Source organism: Perissodus microlepis, chromosome 15 (genome assembly GCF_051167445.1).
Source record: "Perissodus microlepis isolate ML-2025 ecotype Zambia chromosome 15, ASM5116744v1, whole genome shotgun sequence".
NCBI classification, from domain to species: Eukaryota; Metazoa; Chordata; class Actinopteri; order Cichliformes; family Cichlidae; genus Perissodus; species Perissodus microlepis.
The window spans coordinates 1,962,932-1,976,203 of NC_140475.1; the positions used below are offsets into that span (position 1 = coordinate 1,962,932).

Genomic DNA, 13,272 nt, shown 5'->3' on the forward strand with positions numbered 1-13,272 from the left:
GCACACTCTGCAGTATTTCAAGGGCAGCCACTTGGCACTGACAATGCATGCTGTGTCTCACCTAGAAGGCAAAGTACCCGAACAGCAACATATTTTTTTAATCAAGGACCAACAGCATGAATTCATTTCAAAAGCCCAATCCTTACAGTGTTAGCTTAGACTCAACTCCTTGTTCTTCCACGGCACAGATCATTAAAATATGCTTAAATGTCTGTGGTTTTAAAAAAAGAAAGAAAGTAAGAGGGGGAAACTGCCCTGAGAAGTAAAGTGAGTGACTGTGAATCACTGTTAGATCTTATTTCCCTTAGCTGAGTTGTTCATGTTAAAGTTGTTTTATTTATAAAAGCATTCCAGCTGAAGCCTTTCATGTTAGCTTAGATTCACTGCAGGCTTAAGAGTCAGACTGAAGCAAGCTATCTTCAGAGACAACATCGTTTTTTTTCACCTTTTTGTTGGGAAGAAAGGGTACAAAAATAGTTTCATACAAGCGTAATATCCAATATGACAGGCTTTAGCGCGGGTGAGCAATTTCGGAGCAACTTACCCGCCCCTGTCTGTCTATTTCTGTGCCGTAAAGCACTGCGAGCAATCGTAACCCATGCCCAGCTCGATCATAAATGAAAGTGACTTTGAGAGCAAACAAACAAACAGAGCTTAAGTGAATCAGTTAGGCAGAAAGAGGCATGTGGCAGGCAGGTGATGGATGGTGGCGCTTAGGAGCCGTGACTTTTGGGTAAGTGACAATGACACACATAAAGGCCACCATTACCCATTTTAAGATGCGGTTAAAATCCTTATCGACCCGCCCGCCTCACTTGCCAATATGCCAGAGCATCACGCCAGCTGGAGCTAGATGGCAGGCGGGGAGTGATTTGCATTGACGAGAACTACCCCATCCCCACTTTATAACACTTGCACACACTCTTTATAGACAAGTTTCCTTATGTGAGCAGGGTTTCAAACCCAAAAGAGAAAAGCACCCATAGTAGCAAATTATTGATGGATTCCAAATGCTGCACTTTGCAATTCGTCACAAATGCACTTCAGAGTAAAAGTGTGCTGCAGAGTCAAATTAATACCTTGACACCAATTTGGTTGAGGACACTTTCTTCCACATTTCCTAATGCTGCCAAGTGACTCTCACATGTGCTGAATAATTGCATGAAATTACAGCTTCTTCCACACTTTTCAAATGTGCACACATGCCAAAATCAAACCTCATGTGATGCATCAATAGGCCTACATCAAGCAGCAAATGGCTTTTTTGTTCTTCCATGTTAAAAAGCACATCTGTTCGCGTAGCTCGCGTCCATCAAACTGGTGATTCTTTCAGTCGGACATGCACAGACACACCTGTCCTATATTTTCACACGACACTTTGGAAAGTCTTCCTATTTGCCTCAGAATTGTAGCTCTGAGTGGTGGAGCAGTGTATGAGACATGAAAGAGAAAAATTCAACTCGTTTTTCCCCCATTTCTGAAAACAGTCTTAAAGCTACAAATTCGGGATGAACGTGGGCCGTGTGTCCCTGCCTTCATGAGCGCTCTAAACACTGTTTCATGCTATTGTTTCTGACCTAAAAACTGTTTCGAGTAAACTCACATGCTGTTTACTCAAAAATCAGGCAATTTTTGTTTTTCACTCTTGAAAGCTACTGGAACAGTAGCAGAAGCTCGGGGCTCAAAATATGACACAAAGTAAGTGCTGGTTTGAAAACTGCACATGTAGGGATGTGGTGTCGGTGTAAGCATGTATATAAATGTTGTATTAGGTGTTTTTGGTTTGTTTTTCTGTAGACGAGTAGTCGGAAGAGTTGAATTTGGATAACATATGAAAAACTTGAATTACACCTAGTGTGGATCAGGTAAGATATAAAGTTGACTACTTGACCTTATATAATTATTTTGTCTTGATAAAGTGGAACCAAGCCTGTGAGCATGTGACGCACTTCACTAACCACATGGAATAAACACAAACTCCTGGTTTGAAGGTTTCATTCAAGGTGTCATCACCACAGGTAGACATGAAACGTCCACTTCTAGCTAGCTGCAAAGTCCATGTAAACTGGCTAAAGTTTGATGTTAGGCAAGTTATTTCATCAAGTGATAACTACATGTTACATAGCACCTACATGTTTTGCCCTCTGCTAATAACTGGGAAAATTGCATGTTTAATAAGAGTGCTGCTATCCATCAAGGGTAGCTGATACTGTTGTTTTGTAAGAGAGAAAGTAGAATGAAAATGTTGCCATCAGTAACAAGTCCGTCATTAAACAAGTGCCAGTACCTGCCAAGATGTGTGCTTTATGATTCGGTATTGGGAATTATATCAGTGTCTAAAGGCTTATGTGCACATGCTTTGTTGCCATAGAAAAAATAAATTATTGGTCTACGAAAGCACTTCTGGTCACTCTCATTGATTTTCCTTCCATCAGTCCATCCATTTTTTTCACTGTTCGGGTCACAGGGCAGCATTGTGTACACTTATGTAGACAAAGGACAAGTTCACCCTGCCGAGGACAGGATTATCAGGGTCCCACTCTGGAGCCAGGCCTGGAGCCCCAGCCCAGTCCCATGGGCTGACTGAGCCTCCTGTTGGGTCCATCCCATGCTGGAGGGGCTGTACGGGTTTGTTGTTGTGGGTTGGGTGGCAGTCAGGGGCGGGAGCCTTTACTGAGATCCTCGACTTCAGAAGCTGTAACTCAGATAATGTCAGGTTGAGGCCAGATGGTGTTTTAGTCTGATGTGGCAGCAACTAGGTCAGACTAGGGCTGTATCCCAATTCAGGGTCTGCAGCCTTAAAGGCCGCATTTTAAGGCCAATTACGTCACAGCGACGCGACGAAGGCTGTCCCAATTCGAAGGCTGCTCGAAATACGGCCCTCAAATGCGTCCTTCATTTCCCTGAATTTTAAGGACGTGGCGGTGTAGACTTCGTGGCCCAACATATCCCAGAATGCATAGCGCGGCGGTGGGTGTGGATGCCGGAAAAAAACAGCGGATGAGGGGCGCCCGATGAGTAAACTTTAAGTAAGTACTGAATATTATGTCACTTATTTATGTGCAAATGTTTAATAACGAAGAACATTAAAACATTACTGTTGGCCACATGTCGGCAAAGTTATGTGACATCAGTGACGTTTGTACTAACTTGGTTTTAAAGCCTTTACTTTAAAATATGCGCCGTTCAATAGCTGAGCTTAATCTTACAGAGAATGATCAAACAAAAACAGAAACAAACAAACAAATGAACAAAATATTTTCTCCTTCATTTCTGTCAAACAAAGCTGTATGAAACGTTTCCAGCGGTTGGTATCATGGTTGCTAGGCAACCTGGGCAGCGCGACGGAGGCTAGACCGTCCCATTTCACAAGCTTTGCACTTCCGGCCTTAGCGGTCTTTGAGTACGCGGCCCTTGTGGACCGTTAAGGCTGCGTACTTTAAGGCTGCAGACCCTGAATTGGGATACAGCCTAGGTGATCATAAACACGCGCTGCGATGTGGCACATTACACACTGGAATATTGTTGTTTGATATTCTTTTTTTATACCTGCCGACCATCATCAGGATAAAGATGCCAAGGACCAACCTTTGCTGTAATTGTGCTCATTTCCAGGCCCTGCCTCTGTCTTCATTCCATACAAAGTTTAGATGTAACATTACAATCAGATAAATGATAATTGCTAAAGATTACTTCTAATAGCCTGAGGCTTTTTTGAGTGTTGAGTGTTTTCTTTTTTTTTGCTTTTACGAGAGAAAAAGACGATGGTTCTGGTAGCACCTGTGGAATTAGAGTAAACATTATTTGTTTTCATTCAAAAGTGTTCACAGAAGTCAGGAATATTCTCTGTATTGATCAGAGCTGTCTTGTATTTTGTGCCAGTGACGTAAACGTCTGTCAGTAGTTATGTTTTGGTCAAACGTCAGTCCCAAGCTCTTGAGTGAAACCGTACTGTTGTTGTCCTTACCTACAGCTTTCCACTCTCTTACATTTATTCAGTATTTATGTGAGCGATAAAGTGCTCAGAACTTTTTAAAATGAAAGCCATAAATTCATCCTGCATAATGACGCCTTCGGTGTGAATGTCTGCGTTAACAATACAGTAGCTGAGTCCAAAAAGTATTTTTAACTATTCATACTTTGATTTGTGTAAAGGCGTTAAGGCTTCAAGGATTTATCTGTGTTTAACTAACGTCACCTCTGTATCACCAGATATAACTCACTATTTTATTCTACCAGAGTTAATGGAAGTGTTGAGGTAAACAGCAGAATTCATTCAAAATATTGTAATCAAAGGAGCTTGCAAAGAAAAGCGTCTGGACTTCTTTAAGTTACTTGAAGACGTTTCACCTCTCATCCGAGAAGCTTCTTCAGTTCTAAGGTCAAATGGTGGAGAGTCCCAGATATAAACCTAGTGGGAGTATCCCCCCACAGAGGGACAAAAGGACCCCCTGATGATCCTCTAATCGCCTGAGCCAAGGTGTGAAACTGGGTGTGGGTCCCAATCAGCCAGAGTTTCGGGTGTGTTCATAGTGAAACCTGGCCCCACCTTATTCCTGAGGTCAGATGGCCCAGGATGTGAGTGGGCGTTAAGGCGTCTGGGAAGGGATCTCAAAACTGGATTATAGATGGCAGAGAGTTGGTGTCGTAAACCCCCGCCTCTGTTCAAAGATGGTCGCTCACAGTGGACATAGATGGCTTCTTTCACTCCTCTTTCAAACCATCTGTCCTCTCTGTCCAAAATGTGAACATTGGCATCCTCGAAAGAGTGACCTTTATCCTTAAGATGCAGATGGACTGCTGAGTCTTGTCCTGTGGAGGTGGCTCTTCTGTGTTGTGCCATGCGCTTGTGAAGTGGCTGTTTGGTCTCTCCAATGTAGAGGTCTGGGCATTCCTCGCTGCACTGTACAGCATACACCACATTGTTAAGTCTGTGTTTTGGCGTTTTGTCTTTCGGGTGAACCAGTTTTTGTCTGAGCGTGTTGCTGGGTCTGAAATGCACCGGGATGTCATGCTTGGAGAAAACTCTCCTAAGTTTTTCTGATACACCGGCTACATAGGGGATGACAATGTTGTTGCGTCTGTCCTTCTTATCCTCCCTCGTTGGTGTCTGGTCTTCTTTTCTGTGCCTCTTTGCTGACTGACCTCAGGAATTCGCATGATAAGGTGGGGCCAGGTTTCACTATGAACACACCCGAAACTCTGGCTGATTGGGACCCACACCCAGTTTCACACCTTGGCTCAGGCGATTAGAGGATCATCAGGGGGTCCTTTTGTCCCTCTGTGGGGGGATACTCCCACTAGGTTTATATCTGGGACTCTCCACCATTTGACCTTAGAACTGAAGAAGCTTCTCGGATGAGAGGTGAAACGTCTTCAAGTAAACTTAAAGAAGTCCAGACGCTTTTCTTTGCAAGCTCCTTTGACTACGATGACCTGGATGACTGAGAACCTTCACAGACAAAATATTGTAATCATTTCATCTGCTGCTTGATAATAATTTTGCATAATATTATTTGCATATTATTCACACTGTCAATTTACTGCAAATCTACTCAGTTTAACCCTTTAAGTACGAATGTAAAGCGCTAAATTAAATTAAATCTCAGGGTTTAAAGTCACGTTTAAAGCGCCCTGAGCGATGCCTGCACATAGAAGTCATTTCGGCGTGAGGGAGACCGACTCTGAAGGCCCTCAGACAAGACCGAGGTGGACATGAAATGGATAAAGACTATGAATAGAGATTCCATTTTCCCCAAGTTAGAGCATGACACACACAGATACAGGGCACTCACAGAAAATCCATAAATGCAAATGGGTGTTTCAGATGCACCGTGGTGGCTGCAGGACACGAGGAACTCTACATCAACAAGCTCGTTGGTTCATGAGGGGGCGAGTGGGTGCTGCATTGATTTCTGGCAAACGCCTTAAAGTTGATTTACTTATTCTTGGATGATATTTATTTATTTACTTGCTGCCTGTCGTGTCTTTTTTTTTTGGTATTGTTCTGAACACTGAGTTAGGAGGTAGCCACACACTGAAGACAACAACTGTGGCTTTATTATCTCACATAGGTGCTTCAATTTTTTATCAGAACCGTTGGGAGGAAAATATTACAACTCAAAATTAGATGACTCACCCACAACTGTCTCTCGTGTGACAGCAAATAATTCATCACAAATTGGAAGCGTTATTAGATAAATCCTCGATGTGTCTGACTGTGGGTGTGAGGGATGAAGTGGCAGTGCTGGATTCAAATCTTCAAATGTCAAGTAGCTGTTAATTATAAACTGTAAATGACCTCTTTGTCTTTTGAAGCACATGGCCACTTTTTGTTTTTGCTTTTCATCCAATGCATCATCCTCACTTGAGACCCTTTTTCCAACTCCCCAAAGCCTAAATGCCCGTGAACAGCCTCCCTAGAGCTTTGTGATAGACGAAAACCATGAGGCTGCTATGAATAGTCTTCTTTTTCTTTTTTCCCCCGAACAAGAACATGAGACACGACCGTCACGGTGCTGGGAGAAAATCTATACATGCAAATCATGGTGTGTTTATTGTGGTAGCTACCGAGCAAGAGGATCTCCATATCAAAGCACGATTAGCTAACCGGTTGATGCAGTTCAGTGGTTTTCAGATTGATTTCTGGAAAAAATGATCACCGTGGATGTTCTTGTTTCCAGGGTATCGTGTTTCCTACTCAAAGAAAGCTTGCTAATATTTCCACACCCACACCATGTGTCAAGATACATGAGCTACCTCGTACACAGCAAATTCAAAAGTGTTAAATGTTTTGGTGTTAGTAGTCTTCTTGCAAAAGTAGAGTTAATTTTACTCTAAGTAGAGTCACATTCTTTTAATGTAACTCTGAGGTGTAAAATGATAGTAGTTAAAATCGAGTGTTAAAAATTAGTGTTTCTATGTCAAATCTGGAGGTGTTACAATGGAAACATTAACTCTTGATCTCTTAACTCTGAACTCCTACAAGGGGCTATGACACCAATAGAGTAAATTCACAGACTCCGCCCCCAGCACCATAGGCTCCAATCAAAGCTGAAGTGAAGCCGTTTCAGAACATTTTGCTCTACATATTTGAGTTGTTTGCCATGCTTGGTAAGTCATTTTTTCAAAGATTGTTTCAATTATTATTAGCTTTTACTTCTGTGGCTCTTTGGAGGTGAGACAAAGCTGTGTGGAAGGCATTAGCCATGTTGCTCGCTGATAGCATAATATTCTGTTTTAGCTAGCTGAAAGGTATTGTTTGCGGGCAAATACCACAGCCTTGAAAAAAAGCTTGCATGTGAATTTTCAGTCAAACTTTTGGTCAAATACACCTTAAACAATGTCTAGAATGTGAAATGTTGGTATAATGGTGCTACTTGAAGCCTGAAAACGATCTCCCATGAAAAAAAAACGAGCAAACAGCAGTAGCAGACGTCCTGACTGGGGTCTACGTTAGCATTTAGATCCCTCCAGAGTTTTGTGCACACGGTTTAGGTAAACATGAAAAAGGTTGAGGTTTTACATTTAGTTCAGTATTACCTGTTGCCTGTGTCCTTGTCTTTTGGGAAAATACTTTACACAAGTAATGGCTCAAAGAGGATTCCTTTTTTTTTTTTTTTTTTTTTTACTGTGCTGCAATTGATTACAGGATTATTTGTGCCATTAATTAGTGTCAACTAATTTTTATTCAATCTCCACATAGGATATACTTGTGAAGATGGAATATGGGGGAGAGCAGAAGTGCGTTGAAGTTCCACAAAGTGATGAATGAAGGACATGCATATTGTATTGAAGAAATAAGTGATGAGAATGCTGTTATTTGCATTTACCAGCTCACCTATGTCAGACCTTTTGATAAGCAAAATTCTAATGAAAGTGAGAACATGTACACTGTTACATCTTTCAGAAAATGTTTTGAAATTGTGGTGCACAGTTCAGAATAAATGTTTTTCAAAAACCATTGCGTCTTTTTAGTAAATGTTTATTTCCAAAAGAAATTTCTAGAAGTTCAGAACAGGAAAATTCCCGCTTTTTAGAATTAATTAGAAGATAACTGTTACGTAGTTAAACTAAAATACTCTTTGAGAGTTAATATATAAACTCTTAACACCAAGTGTTAAATTATCAACTCCAGACAGATTTGGTGTTTAACACTAAATCAGAGTTAACGTACCAACTCTCCAAAAAGAGTTAAATTAACACTCTCTGGTGTGGACCCATATAGACACTTTAATAGTGTTGAAATCAAATCCGACAGTGTTAATTTGGACATGCTGGATTTGCTGTGTACCTGTCTGACACCGGCAGTCAGGAAAACAGTCACAAAACAACCCCAAACGACAGTAAATGAATACATAAAAGACGTAAAACTAAAGTTATTTAACTGAAGACAAAGACTGGACATAAAAATATTTGTTTTTCAAAACTGCCAGAGAACAACAACATGTCACGATGTGCTTTTATTTCCTTTCTTATTTGGAATAGTCCCGTAGGGCCCCAACAACCTCTGGCAGTAGAGGGTAATGTGCATATAGGCCATGAGGCAAAGCCCGGGGCAAAAAAGCTCACTGGATGCTACCAGAAGGTGTCAAATAAGGTTATAAATGTCTGGCTCCTCCTTTCTTACCTCCTGTGGATTTTGTTCAGTGAGACCCTGAAGAGCAAAAGTGGAGAACTTGGACCTTCTGCCCCCAATAAAAATGTGTCTGTAAGAGCTAGTTTTAAAGGAACAAGTGCAAACTTGTTTCCACTTAAAGGCCAAAGAATGTAACAAAATATTAAATTCATGCTGACAAATTTGTTGAAAGTGACTTTCAGCATGACGTGCAAAACAGATGGTGCCAACGAAGAGACAAGAGTCTGAATAAAAGTACACGTCAAAGCAAAGTCGTTAAAACGATCTTCTATGATAACGTTACTGTGTGATTTTAATTTTACAAGCACTTCATTTGTACATAAAATGTTCACATGAAGCAAAGCTGACAGGCAACATCTGCATCTACAGCAGCTGTGGCTCAGGAGGTGGGTCTGCTATGATCACAAGGTTGGTGGTTTGATTCCCGGCTCCTCCAGTCCTCTTGTTTACATCATCTGTGTGATTTTTTTCTGCTGAAAAAACCTAAATAAACTGCACAATTTAGCTGTTTAGGCAATAAATTCACCAAGTATGACATAAATTCAAACTCATATATGCAACTTCAAATTTAATTCTTCTTTTTTTTTCTTTTTTTTTTTACTTATGAGAAGGTTATTATTATTTATTTTTTAATGGTTTCAGGGTTTAACGGGTTATGTGACCTTAGCCAAGATACTAAACTGCAAATTTCTCCTCATGCATGCACAGGATTGTGTGGGTGATAGAAAAGGCATAAGAGAGGATTTAAAGGCACATCATGAAACGGCTGTATGAAAGGGTGAATGTGGCTTGTAGTGAAAAAGTGCTCAGTTAGAAATGAAAGGCGCTATATGTAAGTACCGGTCTGATGAGGTGTCCCAGTAGGTGGGAGCTGCGACTATTTTTAAAGTTCATATTTAACCCCCTGAGTTAGCTCTGCCACTGTAGTAGTAAACAGACCTGAACCTGACATTAGAGCTACTATTGAAACAACATAAGAGTGAAAGTCACGAGGGAGATGTACTTTGTCTTTATCACACACTGACTCATGTTTTATCAGATGGAAACACTATCAAATAGCTTAGCAGAGCCCTGTGGAGTTTCTGATTTACACCAGTGAAATAAACGGTATCTTTTCAAATACGTTAAAGACAACAGGCCGTGTGATTCAAGTCCTGCTCTGCTAGCAGATACATACGAGTGCTGCTCTTGGTCCACAGCACTGCTTAGGTGTCAAAATAACATCCACATACAAGTCAGGCCTCAAGGTTTACCAGCAGGAGGTTGCATGAACATTCATTGTAATATGAATCGGATTTACGTGTTATTTACATGAGATTTTTAAGCAAATCGCAAAGTAAGAAATAATAATATAGTGAATTTAGAGCCCAAAGGAGGAATCCATGAGCCAGTTCCTTTCTCACTTCCACACAGAAAAGAGGTCAGAGCTTCAACTGAGTGCAAAAAAATTCAGATCCTTGATCAAGTAGTCCTGAGCTACAACAACAAACATACAAAATCCACACATTTGAATATGTAACACGATGTGTTTGAAGACATTCTGCATGATTTGAAACGGCAGCTTTGGAGTACGTGCCCGAGTTCATTTATATTTTACTGGGTGGATGTAAACTGCAATCATGGATTATTTATTATTGTAGTCAACATCTTTTCCACAAGCTTGCATGTCAGCGATGCAAATGTGAGGCATGTTGTTGCTTTGGACTACGTGTCACATTTGCATCATGGCGGTCAAAGACATGTCAAGCAGGCATCGTCCAGAAATGTGACAAAATATTTACACCTAACCTGACGTTTACCTTTAAAAAATGAGATTGTGCATTCAGCCCAGTCTTTGATGTATACAAGTAGACTTTATTAACACAGTAGCCATAATGAGGAAATGTATCAGATTTCAGAAGCATAAGTATTATATACACACGATTACTGTCTCCACAATTTGAATGTTTCATAATAGGTTCTTAAGACTGAGTAAAGAGATGAATAGATGCAGACTTAACTTCGACCTGTTAGTATGTGATTCAGTCAGAACGGTTTGCAGCTGTACTTAGAGAAGCAATGACTGCTGGCATTGGGCTGATTCAGCAGCTAAACAGGTGCTGTTGGAATTCTATCAGACAGGATCCATTCATACTTAGCATATTCACACTTTGCATTAGGCAGCATAAAATCCGCAGGAGAATAATTGAATTATTAAATACTTTCCTGACATCAGGGTGAACTTGATAAAAGATCACCTTCACAAACCGAAGACTGAAGAAAAAAGAAACATTTGATTTTTTTTACTACTTTAGGAAAGCAGAGTTTCTGCTTTTAAGGCTTGAAATGAGAATATTTTAGCTCAGCAGGAGCACACACACACACACACACACACACACACACACACACACACACACACACACACACACACACACACACACACACACACACACACACACACACACACACAAAGGAGGACTGCCATCACTCCTTCACAGAGAGCAAGGGGCAAAAAGTCAATCAATACAAGAGAGCCTGAGATATATTAGCTTTTAAAAACCCGCATCTTACATTTCCCATAATGCAACTTTTAAGCCGTATTTGTCCGTGACATATGTACATATATGATGTTTTAAAAAATGCTTGCTTTCTGCTAAAGTCTTCAACAATAAGTGAAGTCCAAGACGTAACAGGATATTGGTCAAATATAGCCTGAAATAACACTTCTGTGACCGGTCACGTATCTTCTACACCAAAACTATTTAGTTCCAAGTCACTGACCTCTTTAGATGAAATACAGCAGCTGCTACGAGAACTTCAGTTAAGCTAAACAACCAGCTCAAAACTGCTATAAAATAACACGTTTTAAGCTCTGATGAGTTTTAGTCACTAAACAGCTACTGTTATAGGGTTTTATGATTATGTGGTCTTGAGCCTATGTTGGATGGCGAGATGTCCTTTATTGACTTTTTGAGAAATAAAAACCAAAACAAGTACAGCAACAGACTTAACGAATTAAAGTTGTGTGAGTGGCCATTTAGGATTTCACAACACTAACTAATTGAGGCTTGCCCCCCCCCCCTCACTTTTACGAGATTTTAATTTCAGGTCTCCTAAAAAGTGAAAGGTGAGATCAGCCCTGTACAGTACTTTCAGTTATTTTTTCTGTATTTGGTTATTTTTGTCTCATTATACCTAAAAAATTTGTTTTAGAAGCGATAATGATGATGAGGGTATTTTGTCGGTATTTTGACTCTACTTACATATGAGGATTTTTACCTGCGTCACTACAGAGGTCTGTGTGCCGCCCTGCTTAGACCTCTGGCCCCTCCTTTAAGATTTTAAAATGATTTTTTTTTTTAAATGTGCATTTAAAGTTACAGCTTTTAGACCATGTGCAGCACCATCTTGTCCAAGTATTGAATATATCACTCGGTTAGTTGCCGAAATGCTGCTGCATTAGGTTTTGTTAACAAACTGCAGACAGAAAATAACTCAGTAGAATATAAGATGACTAAAACAACAAAGTTGTTTAAGGGGCAGCAGCGAGCGTTATGTTACAAACCGAGGACAGACTCTTTGCAAGCTCCTTTGACTACGATGACCTGGATGACTGAGAACCTTCACAGACTCTCTGTTCGTTGTTGGCTAGCTGGACTGAAATGGATGGTCTGGGTTGTCGCGATGCTGGGGTTTTAGGACACTTTATAAATGAGGACCGTGGAGACGAGACATCATTTGAGCCCGGTGCCCCGACAAGCTGAACTGTGTTTAATTTTTCCTCGTCAGGTCGGGGATCTAGAGTGAGCCGCTCAGTCAGCTTTTACGTGAAATAATGCTGATCGCATCTCGTGGACAAACGCTCTGCCAGCTGATTGCATCACTTGCAAAACAAAAAGCAAACTCTGCTTAAACTGCTCTTTGGTTTTAGCTTTCTTGTGTTTCCATTGAGTTATTCTCTCCCACCAATGCAGTATGTTTATATGTAGTATCTGCCTGTTTGTTAGCAGTGTAGCATCCACAACGTTGTCAAGGTATCATGTTCAAACTTTGTGAAGGTCGATACCACAAACAGCAGATTCAAATTTGGTCAAAATCATGTCGAGGACATACCAAATGTGACATTCTTTAAAAATATTATATTACCCACAAACTTCACAATAATATATATAAGTTTCATTGCACCTGAGGAAAGGGCATGGAGAGATACAACATAATATGACTTCACAATGACACATATACATGTGCATTTATCAATTATGCATACTACACGTACATGCTTGATACATGTAGTGTTTTATATCGTGTCCACTTGAAGATAATAACATCTTCTTGCATATTATAAAGAAATCAAAAGAATTTTGATTTTATTTGCAGGAAACAAAAACCGTGTTTGTCCATGAATGTGTGAGATGTCAGGGCGTCTTCAGTTTATTTTCTATTTATTCTCTATTTTTGATTTCTTATGTTAAAATTATGTAAGGTTCGTGTGTTATTCTTAGTTAAGGGGGTAGCTGAGTTATTTTGTATTTTTTGATTTACTATGAGATAATGTTCAATTGTAGTGTTATTATTAGTTTGTCTGAAGTTGTTTTAGTCTGATTTATGAGTCTTTCCTGTCTTCTGTGTAAGTCTTGTCTTTGTTTTACTCCCTT

General features: G+C 40.3%; 1 pseudogene; it reads right to left on the minus strand.

Annotated features, from left to right (window-relative positions):
- The window catches only part of LOC146371386 (uncharacterized), a 132,463-nt pseudogene that overhangs the window by 83,091 nt on the left and 36,100 nt on the right, over positions 1-13,272 (minus strand).